The sequence below is a fragment of the Bufo bufo genome, chromosome 6 (assembly GCF_905171765.1).
Source record: "Bufo bufo chromosome 6, aBufBuf1.1, whole genome shotgun sequence".
Classification (NCBI taxonomy): Eukaryota; Metazoa; Chordata; class Amphibia; order Anura; family Bufonidae; genus Bufo; species Bufo bufo.
Genome location: NC_053394.1, coordinates 236,279,785 through 236,296,353, shown reverse-complemented (window position 1 = coordinate 236,296,353; position 16,569 = coordinate 236,279,785).

The window sequence follows — 16,569 nt, the reverse complement described above, 5'->3', positions numbered from 1 at the left end:
GATTTTCTTGCTCCTCCCCCAGCCACCATCCTGCTCCTCTTCAGACTCCTGCTGACTTGTCTCAGATGGAGTAGCCCCCCCCCCGGGAATTCATTCAGCATTGCAACTTCCTCATCTTTCAGCTCCTGCTCCACGACGGCTTGATCAATGACATGACGCAATGCACGCTCCAGAAAGAAGGCGTAAGGTACAGTGTCACTGATGGCGCCTTGGCTGCGACTGACCAGTTTTGTGATCTCATCAAATGGCTGCAGAAGTCTGCATGCGTCGCGCATGAGCAGCCACTGGCGTGGTGAAAAGAAACCAAGCTTCTCATAACTTGTCCTGCCGCAGAGTTCATATAGATAGTCGTTAACAGCACATTTCTGATGGAGCAGCCTATCCAACAGTGCAGGACTGGTGTGGCTCTGGTCCTCCAGGCACAACAGCCGCAGCACAGCATGGCAACATCTCACCTGGCACGTCGAATAGGTTCTGGGGAGCTTGAGGGGTGCAACGGAAGAGGCGGTAGCAGTGGAAAAGGAGGAGTCAGCCGAGGAGGACACGGAGAATGGAGTAGGAGGAGGAGGAGGAGAAGAGGCAGGCCTGCATGCAATCCATGGCGCTATCACCAAATCCACACGGGTGCCACAGGTTACATGCTTGATGGCCATCAGAAGGTTCACCCAGTGGGAAGTAAAAGTTATGTACCTTCCCTGCCCGTGTTTGCTAGCCAACGTGTCTGCGGTCAGATGTATCTTGGCACCGACAATGTGTGCCAGAGATATATTAACTTGCCGCTGAACGTGGCCATATAGTTCGAGTATGCCCTTCTGAGAGACATATTTTCTTCCGGGGACCTTCCATTGGGGTGTGCCAATCGCCACAAATTTTCTAAAGGTCTCCGAGTCCACCAGTTTATATGGCAGTAGTTGGTGGGCTAGCAGTTCTGACAAGCCAGCAGTCAGCCGTTGGGCAAGAGGATTATCCGGCGCCATCTTTTTTTTTTACGCTCAAACATTTGGGCCACGGAAGCCTGCCTTTTGCCAGATGAGCGCGACGACTGCACGGTGGAAGGTGGAGTGGAGGAAAAATGGGAGGAGAGAGGAGTAGGAAAAGAAGCAGGACGTGGAGCACCGGGAGTGTGGCTTTGTGGGTTCTGACGGCATTGCTCCCACTGGGCTTGGTGATGGGAGGGCAGGTGCCTTCTTAAGGCAGTCATCCCTAGGTGAGCCTTAGGCTCCGGCCTGGTGCTCCTGTATGACCCATACCACTCCTGCGGAAGAGCCTGCCTCTTCTTCTTCCTGTGATTTTCAAAATTACCCTGTGTCAAAGTCCCTAGAGAAGAGCAGTATATGTGGAAGCTGATATATGAAAGGCCTCAATCAGTTGTTAGTTGAAGTTGGTATATCACCCTCAAGCAGTAATTTTGTTGACGCAGGTATATGGAAAACCTCTATCACTATTTTGTGGAAGCTGATAGAAGCTGATATATGGCAGGCCTCAATAATTTGTTAGTTGAAGCTGGTATATCACCCTCAAGCAGTAATTTTGTGGATGCAGGTATATGGAAAACCTCTATCACTATTTTGTGGAAGCTGATATATGGCAGGCCTCAATCAGTTGTTAGTTGAAGCTGGTATATCACCCTCAAGCAGTAATTTTGTGGACGCAGGTATATGGAAAAACTCAATCACTATTTTGTGGAAGCTGATAGATTGCACCCCTTAATCAGTATTTTCTGGAAGCATACAAATGCACTAGAATATACTTTCTATGTTAGAAAGTATATTATAAGTATATCACACCCCTCTGTGTATCACACCTATCGATAGCACACAGCTACCTTAAAAGTACTTTTGTGGCCCTATTAGCTAGCGTTTGCTGTCCCTAAGTTCATAACAGCCTGTCCCTGCTCCAAAATGCAACCTCTTCCTACACTGGCAAAACACATAATGTAAAATAGCTGCCAGATCGGGTTCTGTTCTAGGGTTGGGGGTGTGTCCAAGTGCTGAAACGTCTCAATTGGCTGCCCTGTCCCACCTGATGAATGTGTCATGGGTCAAAGTTCGGTGCAATGCAAAAGAATATGGCGCTCACAAACGAGCAAAGTTCGCCGCGAACCGACCACCAGGCGAACCTCGAGGCCATCACTATTCAGTACAACACAGAATGTATTGTAATGAATTGAAACAGGGATCAAACCCTGAATAGATGAAGTCCCACAGTGGGACAAATATAAAAAGTAAAATAAAGTGAAAAAATTAAATTTTATAATAAAAAAAATTGTTTCTAGTAAATAAAAAAGCATCCTTTTTCCAAAATACAGTAAAAAAAAAATGAAAAAAATAGGGAAAAAAAGAAAAGTAGACATATTACATATTGCTCCGTCCACATAGACCAGCTCTATAAAAATATCACATGACCAACCCCTCAGATGAACACTGTCAAAAAAGTTATATAAAAACTGTGCTAAAAAAACTTTTTTTGTCACCTTACTTCACTAAAAGTGCAACACCAAGCGATAAAAAAGGCATATGCCCCCCTAAATAATACCAATCTGTCACCTCATCCCGCAAAAAATGAGCCCCTACATAAGACAGTCGCCCAAAGATAAAAAAAAAACTATGGCTCTCAGACTATGGAGACACTAAAACATAATTTTCTTTGTTTCAAAAATGCTGTTATCGTATAAAACTTTAATATATAAAAAAAGTATACATATCAGGTGTCAAAAAAGCCATTTTTTGTCACCTTAATCACAAAAAGTGTAATACCAAGCTATCAAAAAGTCATACACACTCCAAAATTGCACCAATAAAACCATCATATCATCCTGCTAAAAATGAGACCCTACATAAGACAGTAGGCCAAAAAAATAAATAAAAATGTATGTATTTCAGAATATGGAGACACTAAAAAATATTTTTTTCAAAAATGCTTTATTATGTAAAACTGAAACAAACAACAAAAAAAGGCATATTTGGTATTGTCACGTTTACAAAAATCTGCTATATAAAAATTCTACATGATCTAACCTGTCAGATGAACATTGTAAATAACTAAAAATATAAAAATGGTGCCAAAACAGCAATATTTTGTTACCTTCAATGACACTGCTGTCTCTCTCAGAACTGCAAAAAACTGCAGAAAATGGCTGCATGGAAGGTTCTTATATAGTAAGGGGTAGGCAACTTTCCTATTGGTTGCTAGGGATGTTGCTAAGCTCAGACAAAGACATTGCAGCCTTCTCATTGGTTCACAAGCAAGAAGGGAGATTACTGATGAAAAATAAATATAGAATATTTGCGAATACGAATATATAGCACTATATTCTAAATCTTCGCAAATTCTCGAAGTGGCGATATTCACGATTAAAATTTGCGATACGAATATTCGCGCCCTGTTTCTGACCGTTTGAGCAGACACATGCACATTTGTGGCCTGCTGGAGGTCATTTTGCAGGGCTCTGGCAGTGCTCCTCCTGTTCCTCCTTGCAAAAAGGCGGAGGTAGCGGTCCTGCTGCTGGGTTGTTGCCCTCCTACGGCCTCCTCCACGTCTCCTGATGTACTGGCCTGTCTCCTGGTAGCGCCTCCATGCTCTGGACACTACGCTGACAGACACAGCAAACCTTCTTGCCACAGCTCGCATTGATGTGCCATCCTGGATAAGCTGCACTACCTGAGCCACTTGTGTGGGTTGTAGCCAAGTAATCCACAGAGCCTACAATACACATAGACATTTAACACATCCCAAAATGACGGGGAAAGTAGTCCTCTCCAAGCACTCGTGGCAACCTCAAAAGAGGGGAGTTTGTCACAAATACATTAATTAATAAAACATAGTAGCAATGCAAGTGAGCGCTGCAACAAGCAGCTCACCTGCTATAACAAAAAGAGCCAGATCCCCACAGCCGCAAATGCTCAATTCAATAGTAAATGAAAGAGCAATAATAGCTATAGCATCCCAAGGTAACTCCAGCATCCACCCAAAATGCCATATATGTGATACTCCACCATAGGGCTCAATCATAGGTCCCAACTGTGTATACACAAATGAATAAAGGCAAACAAGAAATATAATGCTAGGAATACCTAGCCAATACGTTTGTCATAATAACAATTGTATCCATCATGTGACATGTGACGTCACATCTGGCGAGATCCCGTGAGATTACGCTCGGGAGAAGGCAAATGTATTAGCCTGCATCCATTGGTCCCTGCACAGATGTTTTCCCTTGTTTTAATCAATGCTTAAAATGATGGTGGGGTCAGATAGGCCCTTTGAGAAAGCGGAAGAATTATATGGAAAGTGGTCAAAAATAAAACTTAACGTTTAATAAAGATATTTAGAATAAATGGGTCCCAAGATAAGAGATGAACAATTTATATAAATATACACACGCGGAGCACCACGGCGGTTTACCAGACAAATGTAGATGGTGCCAAAACCAAAAAAGCAATAATGTAAAGTGCTCGGCGGCACCAGAAAAAAACCGGTTGGTCCTACCGCACAGATGGGGTACTCCAGAAACAGCAATTAACCGGCCGGTGTTGATAGATAGCACAGGGAGGTTTGTAGAACTGGCTGGCCCTAGAATAGCCCTGGAGCCCTACACTCGCCTATGTGACCGGATGACGGAAACCCGCCACCAGTCACCTACAGGAACCTCACCCTGGAATTAATGCGCCCTAGAGAAGCCCTTGCTTACCTAATCCCTACATGCATGTTTCGCTGGGGAGGGATGAGTAACAAGCTCATCAGGGGAAACATGGGAGCTTGGGCTGAATCTGTGCTGGGTGCACTGACAATAGTGTCGAAAGTGCACTCTGCACAGAGACAAGAAACACCACAATCCAGATATGGATCTTAAGTGGGCAAATTAGCTATGAGAGGAAAGGGGAATCAGGATATGGAGCCCCTCTCCTAACAGCTGAGACGCATGGGCTGATGTAGCCTGGGTAGCAGTTGACAGGCGCTACCTTTTAAAGTGAAAGCCAGCCTCAGAATGAGGCTTGGCTAGAGCACGCCCACCTCAGTCCGAGCGAGTGATGAACGCCCGCGCATGCGCGGAGCGATACAACGCACAGAGAGAGGAAGGCAGGGAGGTGGACGTATGACAGAGATGACGTCACCACGTCCCATCTCGCAAATACACGCGAGATGACGCGACGGTTACCAAGCCAACGGGACGCGTTCACAGGCATCGTCGGGCCGCGCAGCTCCGGGTATGTTGCTGCGCTCAAAATGAACCTGGTATTATATGGCAAAATGATAAAGTAATATATGATTCAAGACTATGTTGGCAGTATATGGACACATATAGGAGGGGCATAAGGGGAGATGGTAAAATTGAAGGAAGGGACAGGTAAACGAGGAAGGGGGGAGGGGGAAGGAGATGGTATATACTTAAACACAAAATGTAACTATGAACATATATGGGGGCAGTAGAGGGCACCCCACATATATTCAATGGGTGATCAGTCCTTGGGCTATATGAAGCAGCCGAAATTGAGCTGTTCATTGAGCCCCATGGGTGAGACTGTGCCCAGCATAAAAATCCAGCGGGATTCCTTCCGGAGCAGCGTGCGGTCCCAGTCTCCCCCACGGGCCGGACGAACAACTTGCTCAATTCCTACTGCCTTAAGGCAGTTTGGATTCCCCTGGTGGTGATCATGTACATGCCTCGACACTGCTGTGTCCCTGTTATTGGCAATGTCGCCAAGATGCTCACCAAGGCGTCTACGTAGCTCACGTTTTGTTTTTCCTACGTATTCCAAACCGCAGGTGCAGGTGATCTTATAAATGACGCCCTGTGTCTTGCAATTGATAAAATCTCTGATAGGAAATGTTTTTGACAAATTGGAGCTGTAAAAGGTTTTGCCTGGTTGAATGAGCCCACAGGCTACACAGCCACCACACCTGAAGCAGCCTATTGGCCTACGGTCAAGCCAAGTGCCTTGCCTAGGAGCAGGTGTAAAATGGCTGTGAACAAGGAGATCCTTCAAATTGCTGCCCCTTCTAAATGTAATTTGAGGGTAGTCATGTACAGCTTCTTTAATATCTGGGTCCATCAACAAGATGGGCCAATGCTTACCGAGGATCCCTCTTATCTGGTCAGCACATCCATCATAAGTACCCAGCAGTCGGATCTTCTGGTCCTGGGGCGGTCTCACCCTAGGCACCAGGAGAACCGAACGGGCCGTACCGGTCGCCCTACGGTAGGCCTGTCTAAGTACATCATCGGGGTACCCCCTATTGAGAAACCTGGTCCTTAGGTCATTGGCCCTCCTTTTGAATTCAGATCCCCCGGAGCAGTTACGCCTAAGGCGTAGATATTGGCCACACGGAATACCCCTTTTTAGGGGGGTAGGGTGGCTACTGCTCCAATGGAGGACTGAATTGGTGGAGGTGGGTTTTCTAAAGATGGTTGTAGAAAGCTCATCATTACCTTTCCTTGATATAGAAACATCCAGGAAAGGGAGGCTCACTGGATCAGATTCGTGCGTGAACCTCAAACCTATGTCATTACAATTTAGTTTGGCGACAAAGTCAGAGAAGGATGACTTTGAATCGTTCCAAATGAGGAAGACGTCGTCGATGTAACGGGCCCACAGGCCTATGGGCCCGGTACTCGACGACATCTCCTCAGAGAAAACATAGGTAGACTCCCACCAGCCCAGGAGCAGGTTAGCGTACGCCGGCGCACAGGAACAACCCATCGCCGTGCCCCTGAGCTGGTGGTAGAGTCTCGGGCCAAAAAAGAAGAAATTGTGCGTCAACAGATACTCGAGAAGCCTCAGGACAAAGGTGTTATGTTGAGAGAATTGACAGCCCCTCATACTAAGATAGTATCCCACTGCCTTGAGACCAGCTGTGTGGGGGATAGAAGAGTACAAGGCCTCGACATCGATACTACCTAAAATGGCCTGTGGTTCGATGCTTACCCCATCCAGTCTCTTAAGCAGGTCCATGGTGTCCCTGACATAGGATGGCAGGGACACCACGAAGGGCATAAGGACTTTATCGATGTAAATACCCAGGTTCTGGCTGATACAGCCAACACCCGAGACAATTGGCCTACCTTTAAGGGGAGTTGTCCCCTTATGCACCTTCGGTAGGCTATAGAAGGTGGCGATCACCGGGTGTTTGGGATATAAAAAGTCCAATTCCTCTGCAGAGATTAGTTTCTTGGTTTTGGCATCCTGTAAGATGTCCAGAAGTTCAGCTAAATACGAGTCTGTTGGATTATATGACAAAACCTCATAACTTTTTTTGTCCCGGAGGATCTGTTCACACATACCCTTGTAATCAGCCGTGTCCAGGATCACCGTGTTGCCCCCTTTGTCTGAGGGCTTGACGGTGATCGTGGAGTCATTTTTAAGTGAGGAGATGGCTTCCCATTCTTCCCTAGTGCAATTATTGCAGGAGGGGAGAGATGTGATTTGTTTCAGATCTGCTGTCACCAGTTGGAGAAAGATATCCAGGCATGATATATCGCCTGAAGGAGGCATTCTGGTACTTTTGTTCTTAAGGGTCGTGAAAGGGCCCAGACCAGATGAACCTCCAACTGCTTCCTCCAGACTGCACAGCAATCTGACATCAGACAGTATATCCAAGGGAATGCCCAGTTCCAGACACTGCCGTTCATCCTTGTGTCTGAAAAACTTACGCCACCTGAGTTTCCTTATAAATAAATTTAAGTCCTTTGTCCAGGTAAAGGCATCAAACCGGCGGGTGGGGACAAAAGATAGACCCTTGCTAAGGACAGCCATCTCGATGTTATTTAATGTTCTCTGAGACAAATTAATTACCTGGGGGCCTGCTGATCCCGTGTCCGAGATCTGTTTCTCAATGGGTAGGGGATGGCCTGATCTAAAAAACCCTGTGGTAAACCCCTTCCCCTACCTCCACGTCCCCCGCCCCTCCTAGATTGAGTCTTCCTTCTAGATGCTGAGCTAGTTTGCTCACGTTCACTATCAGAGTGGTCAGTCTCCGTAGTGGATAAATCGGAGGCCACCTCCCTGACCGTGGCTTTATCTTTGAGAACGGAATACGCTTTATTTTCTTTAAATTCGGCAAGATCCTTAGTGAATTGACGGTGTTTCCGCTCTCTAAGATAAAACTGATATTTTTCTATGGACGATTGCAGCAATTTCTCTTTATTAATGAAATCAGGGTCCTGGGTGAAGGTTTTGGTGACTTCAATCTGAGCCTTTAGTCGCTCTCCCAGACTCTCAAGATTCAATTTCTCCTCCTCCAATAATAAGCCCATGAACTGAAGAGAGCTAGCGGTGGCTAATTGTTCCCAGCGGTTACCAAAGCCAGGGCTTCTCTGTCGACTGACAGGAGTGATTGAAATCCTCAGGCCCCTGGGAACAATACCATGCTTAATATAATTATCGAGGCTCTGCACCTCCCACCAGCTCGATAGATGTTCTTTATATAGCTTATTCAATTCCTTGAATGCAGTTTTGAAGGAGGGAACAAATTTCTTTTGCACATATGATTTGTCACAGAAGACCTCCTTTGCCTCGTCCAACCACGTGTCCGTATTGAGACCAACAGACAAGAAACCTGCCATACCAAGTAAAATTAAGTACAAACAGACAATATAGATAATGAGGGTGACCACCTGAGTCAAACAGAAGAATTATATGGAAAGTGGTCAAAAATAAAACTTAACGTTTAATAAAGATATTTAGAATAAATGGGTCCCAAGATAAGAGATGAACAATTTATATAAATATACACACGCGGAGCACCACGGCGGTTTACCAGACAAATGTAGATGGTGCCAAAACCAAAAAAGCAATAATGTAAAGTGCTCGGCGGCACCAGAAAAAAACCGGTTGGTCCTACCGCACAGATGGGGTACTCCAGAAACAGCAATTAACCGGCCGGTGTTGATAGATATTCACACCGTTGTAGACGGTAATCACGTAGCACAGGGAGGTTTGTAGAACTGGCTGGCCCTAGAATAGCCCTGGAGCCCTACACTCGCCTATGTGACCGGATGACGGAAACCCGCCACCAGTCACCTACAGGAACCTCACCCTGGAATTAATGCGCCCTAGAGAAGCCCTTGCTTACCTAATCCCTACATGCATGTTTCGCTGGGGAGGGATGAGTAACAAGCTCATCAGGGGAAACATGGGAGCTTGGGCTGAATCTGTGCTGGGTGCACTGACAATAGTGTCGAAAGTGCACTCTGCACAGAGACAAGAAACACCACAATCCAGATATGGATCTTAAGTGGGCAAATTAGCTATGAGAGGAAAGGGGAATCAGGATATGGAGCCCCTCTCCTAACAGCTGAGACGCATGGGCTGAGAAAGCGGTAGCGATCCCTTCACTGGCCGATTACCAAGGTATTTCTAGCATTATATTTCTTGTTTGCCTTTATTCATTTGTGTATCCACAGTTGGGGCCTATGATTGAGCCATATGGTGGAGTATCACATACATGGTATTTTGGGTGGATGCTGGAGTTACCTTAGGATGCTATAGCTATTATTGCTCTTTCATTTACCATTTAAATGAGCATTTGCGGCTGTGGGGATCTGGTTCTTTTTGGTACAGCAGGTGAGCTGCTAGTCGCGGCGCTCACTTGCATTGCTGCTATATTTTATTAATTAATGTATTATTTGTTTGTAATTATTTATTATTTAATAAAGTTATTATATGTAATGTGTGTCCCCCCTGTGGATTTCTTTCGGTACTACGTGATCAAGCAGGAAGTGCGCACAATGATGTCATACAGAGTGCTTTAAATGTTAACTATACAATAAAAACAAATACATCTATAATACAGGCAGTCTGTTAACTGTAAATTCACTGTTAAACCAGGCACAATGCTTTGTAGGGATAGCTCAGCTAAGTGTAATTATTAGTGGTGAGCAAATCAAAATATCCAAAGTGGACTTTGATCCAAATTTTATGGAAAATTTTTATTTACCGCAAGACCGAATTTCCTTCTGTTTCGTGGGAACCAATGAATTTTCCCTGAAATGGCATAAAAAAATACATACTTCATCTCGTGAGCGGTGATGTATTATGGCCAGCATGATGACGTCTTCACGCACCGCACAAGATTTCAATCCAGATGGCCATGGCAGCCTTTTCTCGCTTAAAAGAATAAGGCGAGTATTATTTTTAATTTTTTACCCCTGAAAGGCCTCCATTTTTACATCAGATAATGCGATGAAACCGAATCAAAGTTTTCATAATCTCGTTCAACACTAGTAATGATACCTTTCACTAAATAATTCCATTGCTTCATTTTTGAGAAAAAGTTCTTTCAAGCCATATTCAAATGAGCAGTTAAGTGCACCAGGGTTCAGGCCCAAGCCATTCTGAGCACCCTTGCTCCTCCTTCTTCCTCTACTAACCCCTCCCTTTCCTTAATGGGCAGGAACAGGTTCATGCATAGTTATCTGACCTGGTTTAACAGTGAATATGCTGTTGTTGAGATTGTGTGCAGTGAAATTGTAACGCCCCGAGTGGTATTACTACTCCTATGCCCTGCTTCTATCTGTGAATGCTAATATAATGTTATTTTATGCATTTATTTCCAGGTCCCTAGACACTGTGCATTTATAATAATGTTATGTAATTGTTCATGTAATGTGCCTGGTTCACCAGCAGGTGGCAGCAACTATGGCAGAGCTACACTTAGAGAGAATGGAACTCACCATTCCATTCTCCCCTCCTTTCTTGGTCAGAAGTGGGCCAGTCCTATTTGCTACCAGAAGGAGTTAGGGAGTTCTGGTGTGTTCTGGTTGAGAGTCCATGTTGGAGTTGCCAGGATTCTAACCTATTCCCTGGCATAATCCAGAGTCAGACTACAGAGAGAAGTTGCATCATCCTGCAGAAGCAGGGATTCCATTCAAGTCTGTTAGTACAGCACAGCCAAAGAGAAATCGATGTAGCAGAATTTAGATTGTTTGCCTGCCAGAGTTAATGCTAAAGTCTGCTGGAACCAAGATAATGTCTGTAAACCGTTTGGAGGAATGTAAAGTAAAGCTGCTATTGAACTTTATCACAAGGTGTGGACTCAAATATTTCTACAAAAACCCTCAATTGTTCACCTTATTTGTCTGCTTCAGAGCCAATGCCTGGGGTTCCAGAATATCCAGGTAGGAGCACAGTGACACGTGCACAAAACATTAAGGGACATTGTAGGCCACCCTATATCACTCAGCCATTCCTACACCTGTGTACCAACACCAATTCTTAAAGGGACTCCATCCTGTTATTGCTTCATTGCAACTGGCATCGCAAAACACTTATCTCATCTTAAAGAGACCCCTTGCGGACTGCTGGAGTTGCACAATCCACACGTAACTTAACATGCAGAGCAGATTTTCAAGCCACACTATATCTTTTTATAATTGCAGAAATCTACTGCTGATTTTAACCTTTGCAATGAAGAGGGTGAAATCTAAGGAAAAATGCACTGCGTTTCCACACCAAAATCTGCACAGTTTTGTGCGGATTTTATCACTGCACATTTCAGCCGTATCCAATGTAGATTTTTCATTTCGGGCATGGCACATGTGGCTACAACCTTATATAACAGATCAACATTTTCATAGATTATTTGTCATTAATTGACTCTTAAAATTTTAGAATGTATATACTATAGCTGACTTTATATCTCAGTGATAACATGTCTCGTATCAGGCTGATGACTAACATTGCCACATGACTGCAATATTTTATTGATGCACAAAAAGACTTCCAGGAATGTTAACAATCATGCTCTTCATATTTAGTCTGTCAGGTTGTTATAATTGTGGGTGTCACCGAATTAATGATTTTCTTGATTATGGTATGCACGTGTAAGGCATTTAACCCTAGCTGACAAGCCCATTGACCCATGTGAGGCAATTGTGGGGTGCCCATGGTGGCTATGACAGCTGGGAGCATAAAAATTTGTTTGCCCTCCCTTCCAGCCAGCTATATCTGTGGAGACATCCATACGCATCAGATCCCTGCCTTTTCGTTTTACCTCTTCAAGACTCTTTTCACTGGACTTATCCCCATCTGTCAACTGCTGCATGGACAGGATCATGTGCGCTGCTGTAGCCAATGACTGGTCTCAGCACAGAAAAGTCCCTGCATGGGAGTCAGCAATGGCAAGTTTTTTGGGACATATTACTCCTGAGGCCACTCCTTGTCTGCGGCATTGCATGTGATCCTGTCCATGCGGGAGATAACAGACTTGGACTGGAATTTTAGTGACAGGGAACAAAGTGGCAGGGAGCAAGTGAATAGTATTTAAATTCAGTGCACACGCAAATGTGAATCAACATTGGATACTTTTTTTTTTTTTGGCAAGATATTTGTACATAATTTCTATTGTCTCAGTAAAAAGAATAAAAAAAAGGGAGAACATTCATAATTTCAATAATCTTTTCTCTGCATGATGATGATGACGTTTCGGTCGTGGTGACCTTTTTCAAGTCTCATCTGCACAAAGGAAAGAATAAGAGGCAATGAAAAATAAGTAGAGTTCTGAGAAAACAAAAGATCAATCTAATACAGTGGATATAAAAAGTCTACACACCCCTGTTAAAATGTCAGGTTTCTGTGATGTAAAAAAATGAGACAAAGATAAATCATTTCAGAACTTTTTCCACCTTTAATGTGACCTATAAACTGTACAACTCAATTGAAAAACAAACTGAAATCTTTTAGGTAGAGGGAAGAAAAAATATAAAAATAAAATAATATGGTTGCATAAGTGTGCACACCCTTAAAGGGGTTATCCCATCATAATGATCACTGTTAAATCTGTTAATGATTTGACAGTGATCATTTTTGTAAATATATTTGATTAACCCATTCCCACCATTTACGAGAAAATTCATCCCCACTTACCTCATTGTTGTCATTCGGTCTCCCCTGGTTACGGCCACAGCTCTTGTCCGGAATCCCAGTGGTCGCGATTGCGCAGAAGACTCCTTCTTTTCTCCCTGCCGGGCCGCTCGCTGTCCTGAACGCGCCCGCCGCCACGCATGCGCGATGGTGACTTCTTCCTGGCCAGAATAGTACAGAGCCGCGAACGCGCACTTCGGCTCTGTACTATACTAGACAGGAATAAGTCACCATAGTGCATGCGCGGCGGCGTGCGCGTTCAGTCCAGCGCACGGCACGGCCGGGAGAAGACTTCAATCAAGATGAAGCCCGCCGCCAGCCAGAATCCAGGAAGTGAACGGCGCGCAGGCAGCAGGTAAGTATGAAAATGCAAAGTGGGATAACCCCTTTAAACTAATACTTTGTTGAGGCACCTTTTGATTTTATTACAGCACTCAGTCTTTTTGGGTATGAGTCTATCAGCATGGCACATTTTGACTTGGCAAGATTTTCCCACTCTTCTTTGCAATAACACTCCAAATCTGTCAGATTGTTAGGGCATCTCCTGTGCACAGCCCTCTTCAGATCACCCCACAGATTTTCAATCGGATTCAGGTCTGGTCTCTGCCTGGGCCATTCCAAAACTTTAATCTTCTTCTGGTGAAGTCATTCCTTTGTTTATTTGGATGTATGCTTTGAGTCGTTGGCATGCTGAAAGATGAAGTTCCTCTTCATGTTCAGCTTTCCAGCAGAAGCCTGAAGGTTTTGTGCCAATATTGACTGGTATTTGGAACTGTTCATAATTCCCTCTAGCTTAACTAAGGCACCAGTTCCAGCTGAAGAAAAACAGCCCCAAAGCATGATGCTGCCACCACCATGCTTCACTGTGGGTATGGTGTTCTTTTGGTGATGTGCAGTGTTGTTTTTGTGCCAAATATGTCTTTTGGAATTATGGCCAAAAAGTTCAACCTTGGTTTCATCAGACCATAACACCTTTTCCCACATGCTTTTGGGAGACTTCAGATGTATTTTTGCAAAATGTAGCCTGGCTTGGATGTTTTTCTTCGTAAGATAAGGCTTTAGTCTTGCCACTCTACCCCATAGCCCAGACATATGAAGAATATGGGAGATTGTTGTCACATGTACCACACGGCCAGTACTTGCCAGTTATTCCTACAGCTCCTTTAATGTTGCTGTAGGCCTCTTGGTAGCCTCCCAGACCAGTTTTCTTCTCGTCTTTTCAGCAATTTTGGAGGGACGTCCAGTTCTTGGTAATGTCACTGTTGTGCCATATTTTCTCCACTTGATGATGACTGTTTTCACTGTGTTCCATGGTATATCTAATGTCTTGGAAATTCTTTTGTACCCTTCTCCTGACTGATACCTTTTAACAATGAGATCCCTCTGATGCTTTGGAAGCTCTCTGTGGACCATGGCTTTTGCTGTGGGATGCGACTAAGAAAATTTCAGGAAAGGCCAACTAGAGCAGCTGAACTTTATTTGGGGTTAATCAGAGGCACTTTATATGATGGCAGGTGTATGCTGACTCCTATTTAACATGATTTTGAATGTGATTGCTTAATTCTGAACACAGCTACATCCCCAGTTATAAGAGGGTGTGCACACTTATGCAACCACATTATTTATTATTTTTTTTCCTTCCCTCCACCTAAAAGATTTCAGTTTGTTTTCCAATTGAGTGGTACAGTTTATAGGTCACATTAAAGGTGGAAAAAGTTCTGAAATGATTTATCTTTGTCTCATTTTTTTACAGCACAAAAACCTGACATTTTAACGGGGGTGTGTAGACTTTTTATATCCACTGTATAAAAAGCTGAGTGCATGTGTGTGTGTATGTCCGCTAAAGGAATCGGCACCGTCACATTTATTATCACGAAATTTGGCACGCAGGTACATCAGGTGTCCGGGAAGGTTTTAGACCAGGTCTCAACTCTCTAGGACTTACCGTTTTCAAGATATTTCCAAAAAATGCATTAGCCAATAGAAGCTTGCTTACATGACCATCATCAGCCAATAAAAGCTCGCAGGCCGTTAGCCTCCACATTACAGTTTTACTCCAGGTTTCTAAACAAACCCAGCCATTTTTCTTCAATGCTGCAGGTCAACTTTAAAGGAAATGTGTCACCAGGATAATCACTATTAAAGTAAAGCCATGGCCTAATAGCACTTAGTACCTTATTCCTTATTTCCAGATGTGTATTTGTTCCAGCAATAGATGTTTTTATCCTCTGAAAATCCAGTTTATTTGGTATGCAAATGAGCCAATATGGTGCCCAGAGGGGCGTCACTCTTGCAGGAAGGAGCCCAGACATGCCCCCTGCCACAATGTGCCCACTCTCAAAACCCCACCCCAGGTCCTGCTAAGCCACGCCCAGAACTGGTTAGGCCACACCCCCTCCCACTATTGAGCCGACGGGGATTGAAAAAATGAAGGTAAAAATCTACTTCTGTCAGCTGCAGCGGTGGGAGGGAGGGTGTCTTTCTCCCTGAAGCTTACACTCAGACAGCACATTGCTGCTGTCTTAGAATGAGCTGTTCAAAAGGACATGCCCCCGATCCGGTTAGGCCACGGCCCCTTCCACTACTCAGCCGACAGATTGAAAAAATGAAGTTAAAAATCAACTTCTGGTCCCGCTAAGCCACGCCCCGATCTGGTTAGACCATGCCCCCTCCACTCCTCAGCCAACAGAGATTGAAAAAATGAAGGTAAAAATCTACTTCTGTCAGCTGCAGAGGTGGGAGGGAGGGTGCTCACACTGAGCTGTTTAAAAGGACACGCCCCCTATCCAGTAAAGGCCACTGTTAAGGGGGCGGGCCCCTGTGGAGGTCACTTTCAAGTGATAAATGAATGTACTTATGTATCACAAAAAAATGAACCTCAAAACTTCTTGTATCAGACCGCAATTTCACCCCAGAATCAGGGATGACTTGATGTACTTATATATAACAAAAAACACTCCAAAACTTGTTGTATCAGGCCGCAATTTCACCCCAGAATCGAGGATGAATGCATGTACTTATATATAACAAAAAACACTCCAAAACTTGTTGTATCAGGCCGCAATTTCACCCCAGAATCGAGGATGAATGCATGTACTTATACATAACAAAAAACACCCCAAAACTTGTTGTATCAGATCGCAATTTCACTCTAGAATCAAGGATGAATGGATGTACTTATGTATCACAAAAAAAAAACTATACAAAAAAATATATAAAAAACCCACTCCACAACTTGCAGTATAAGTCCGCAATTTCACACCACAATTAGGGATTGATGGATATACTTATATACTATACAACTTGAGCAACCTAAAATGTGTAGTATAAGGATTAACAGATTGAATTATATATAAAACACCATGAACACCCCAAATTCTGTAGTATCAGACGGCAGTTTCGCCCCAATAACCAAATCAAGGATTACTGGAATTACTGATGTATCTGTGAGATGGGGAAACAGCTCTCCTTGTCTGAACACTGTTTGAGGAGATTAAATTAAATGTTCTGGACTGACATTCTGCTCTTTGGCCACAAGATTTCCTAAACACAGCTACAGACTGCACATATATCTCCATATTCATTAAGAGAGGTGGGGATTACACAGAGAAGGAGAGAGCAGCCATCTTAGATGGAGGTGAAAATAAGGAACCATGTGAGCAGAGAATCTGACGGCATCCAGGTGGGAGAACATCCCTCAGATACCAGA